General features: G+C 39.2%; 1 long non-coding RNA gene across 1 annotated transcript; it reads right to left on the bottom strand.

Moving 5' to 3' along the window:
- LOC121416712 lies at positions 1 to 2,106 on the bottom strand. Its single transcript, XR_005970244.1, has 3 exons — positions 2,021 to 2,106; positions 970 to 1,102; positions 1 to 142 (listed from the first exon to the last, which is right to left on the bottom strand). It is a non-coding gene; the product is annotated as an uncharacterized LOC121416712 (long non-coding RNA).
- Positions 2,107 to 4,182: the final 2,076 nt, after the last annotated feature.

Raw genomic sequence — 4,182 nt, 5'->3', positions numbered from 1 at the left:
GTACTCCCCAGGGTGTGGTCAACTGATGGTCCACTAAAAGATGATCGTTTGCCAGACCCTCGATTCCAGGAGAGTGAGTTCGGCGTCAAGGCTGTGAAGTCACACCAATCCACCTCAAAGTTACAGATAGATAGCACAGGAGCTAGAGTGAAGAGGAAATTGTGAAGCATTGTCATAAGATTAGGGTAAACGTGACTTCAAGTAGGTCAAAATATTTGATGCTAAATATCTGTTAGTGGTAAAGTTGGAACTCGAAGTTCATGCAGTAAACAATGTACATGTTTATAAGAATAATATACATCTATGACAGGTAATTGCAGACATCCATATAAAAAGATCAAGAAGGATTTAATGAACTTTTCGTCAGATGCTCCTTGGCTTTGGAATTCCACTTTCGTGACCTTCAAATCTGACCCAAAGACCCACCTATTCTAGCAACCTTGTATATAATGTGACATATAGGGAAGCTGGTGCCTTTGCATGTTTTTAATAATAATATCATAATATGCGACATTTATATAGCGCTTAATACAAATGTTTCTAAGCGCTGCATACTATTACCCCGGCTTTAGCATGGCTACCCTGATCGGGCGCATCGACCATTCAAGTAATTTCCTCCTACCGGTTACCCATTTACTACACCTGGGTCGAGAGTCGCGAATGTAGACAAACGCCTTGCAAAAGGACACTAGTGCTGCGGTGGGATTTGAACCCCGGACCTTGTGGTCCACAGTCCGGAGACTTATCCAATGAGCCACAACACCTCTTTTTACTGGTGTTCATCACCACCACCACCATCATCATTATCATAATGAACTGCACAAAACTATTCTGTAACAACTGCACCTTATAACGCACGTGCCAGATGCTTGTCATGGTCTTAATTGACAGGTGATATACACCTTTTAAATTTGTCAAACATTACAAGTAAATTGTAATATTATTTAGCCATCGTGAGGTGAGTCTTACCGGCAGTTGGTTTAGTTGTGGCCATTGGGGGCGCTGTTCCAATATCTGAACATCCATTCATTTCAATGTCTAAGTCATCTACTGCAATGTCTCCTTGATCTCCAACAAACCTTGCTACAGCTGAAAGTTGGATCTGTGTAATAAGAAATTCAATATTAGGATTATTTATAGCAATTTAATAAACCGAAAACGAAAATGTATCAAAAAATTAGATTTTTTACTTTATATTCTATGGCAATAGGCATTGTGCGTTAACATTCATAGCACCGCCATCTTACCGGTCAGTCCTATTGCCTTGCAACTTGCACATGTCCGACGGCTATTCCCCTACAGAAATTCCCAAGCTTGCGGGAAGCATGCGACTAGCTTGCGGCATGCTAGTAACTAGCATGCGGCTAGATTAATAAGCGTGTAATATGCGTGCAGAGTAATAGTTAAGCGATCTTTTAGCGAGCAGGGACTGTTCGCTAGCATGCACTCGCTTATTAAGCGAGCGCCCTGCCAGTCGCATGCTAGTTACTAGCAAGCGGCACGCTTAAATTTCTGTAGGCCAGGGGTTGCCTGAATAATGTGGAAGTACATTTAAACCAAGGTTTGATTATCAGTACAGTGCACAGTAGTCTCTGCATTTACTGTTTATTTATTGAAAAAAATATTCTCCCAATTGAAAATTTCAAACATATTGGGATAATATTTTTTAAGAGGTACATGTATATGTCATCTTACAATTCTTTGAGATGGTAGAATAATTATTACAGAGAGTTTCTTTTTATTTTACTCTCTGTCAAGAAGTACTGACACCCTCTCATACCCGGGTGCCATTTTATAAACTGTAAGTTAAGAGCGACATTACACACGGCTGGTAATCATTTCTTACGCGCTAAGCCATCGCCAATGAACAGTTTGGCATATACCATTTACCACAAGAAATGACCACCAGTCGTTCTTAAAGTCACTCTTATTTAAACAGCATCATGAAACATCCACCAGGCAAACCATAAACATCATATTCTATTGAAACCATAAGTTTGTTGGGGAGTACAGTGCTTACCCTAAATTCACTCTGACTGCTCAGATCTATTTTAACATTCCTCCATGCAAAATATTCCTCTCCTTCCTTAGACCAAAGATGCTTTCTTGGTTGACCGGAAGTATAGTCCATCCAAGCCTCAAGATCACCGACATCTGGGAAGAAGAGGAGGAGGTATAGAAAATAAATAAGGGAGTGATAAAATGGATTTTGAGCCAGGTTGAAAGGCGAGGGGCATGGCTTGCATCAGGTACGTGCTGTGTTCTGATACCGAAAAAGGTTATTTTCACCAAGTGGGCAATGTACATGCATACGATGTAAAGGGTAGAAAGAAATATAAAATCAGAATCATGCAACAATCAACGTCATAATTACTTACCATCTCCATACATATAGTACCAGAAGCTGAGGCAAGCGGAGTCTACAGGACTGAAATGTTCACTATTCAGGATTGCTGACTGTCCAAGATTGGATGACGTCACAAAGGAGTTCTCAAAATAGATGTAAAAACCTGAAATAAGACATTGTAACGTCACAAAGAATCTACCGTTTTGAATAGTCTACATACTGCATTTTTTTAAAGAAACTTAAAAAGAGTGTAGTATTAGAAGAGAGTAATATTTGTTTTATAACAATTTCCATATTCCCATTGATAATATGGTTCTTTGTTATTGGATAGACTTATTTAAATTGAAAGGCAGGAGCATAATATTACCTTTAATACTTTTTTGCATGGTTTGACACAGACTCAGAGTGGTGCTTGATCAAAATAATTGACTGTTTGCTTCAGGGAGTCAGTGTTTTTTTTTTTTTTTTACAAAGATTTATTAAGGTAATATGTATATATGTATTGTGCAGGGGCTTGGTTGACAGTGTTTCAATCACTGAACAGGCTACCCTGGGTAAAGAAGACAAATAAAATAAATAAAAATAAAATACAGATGACATCATCTACATACCTTCCCCTGTTCCATAGGTGTGGTCTACCTGTGGTCCTGTATTAGGACTGTCTGTTCCTCCAGATGTTCTAAGCCAATCCCACTGGTCCTGGACTACCTCTTGGGACCAGCCGCAAAGATCACTTTGGAAATCGCAGAACCCTGCAATAATGAATGAGAATTATGATATTATGAGGATGGAAGGTGGCGAACCTTTGAAAGAATCATGGGAAGTGAAAGTGGACGGCATAAGACGGAAGGGATGACCAAATATTACATGAAAATATATACTGAATCAACCCTAGTTATTCCCAAATCCGTTAAAACATGGGGGGCTCGGGCTTTTGCGCATGCTGGCCCTGTTCTATGGAATGGTCTTCCCCTGACAATTCGTGAATGCACGTCCATTGATACTTTTAAACGTTACCTTAAGACTCGTCTATTCAATGCCTCTTACTCTTAATTGTTCCTGGATCGATTACTATTATATTTGTACCTATTCTCTTTCGTTCTTTCTTTCTTCTCTCACTGCGCCTTGGGCATTCTGCCGAGTGGATTTGGCGCACTATAAATTACATATATTATTATCTATACCAAATCTTTAGTACTTATATTCAAGACTGACCCATTTCAAAAGGTTTAATAACTTCAACTGTCCATACAATCCCTCAGTGTACATGTAAGTCATATCTTATTAAATCACTGCACTATTGATGTTTAGACAAATAAAACACTTGCTTTTTGTATATGATAACACGGGTCGTGTGGTCCAGTGGTTAGAGCATATAATCGCAAGGTTTGAGTTCGAATCCCCACGCCACCATTGTCTCCACTTTGATAAGAATGCCCAGTAGTAATATCAGTCGTGTATAAGGTCAGCCAATATGACTTATTAACCTAGACATAAATGCTTCCAAGGTAATTGGTTACATACCAGCTTGGCGTTTACCAGCAAGATGCTGTCATGCCAAGTTCCTATACGGAGTTACCACAAACAGAAACAAAATGAATATAATTGAGAAACTGACCTGGAGGTGGACACGCCCCTCTGATGATCTCGACATCATCAATAGCGATATCTCCCTGGACACCATCACCACGTGTAGCTTCAATTACAGCTTTATAACGATGAGATGATGATATACTAACCTGACCAAACCTCCAGGAATCATCAGAAGGACCTAACATAATAACAAGATTTGACAAATTGATATACAGATAACAGGAACAAATCCAAAAACTATT

This window comes from Lytechinus variegatus, chromosome 6 (genome assembly GCF_018143015.1).
Source record: "Lytechinus variegatus isolate NC3 chromosome 6, Lvar_3.0, whole genome shotgun sequence".
Taxonomy (NCBI): Eukaryota; Metazoa; Echinodermata; class Echinoidea; order Temnopleuroida; family Toxopneustidae; genus Lytechinus; species Lytechinus variegatus.
Note: the sequence above shows the minus strand (reverse complement) of the source record. Positions and strands in the feature narration are given on the sequence as shown.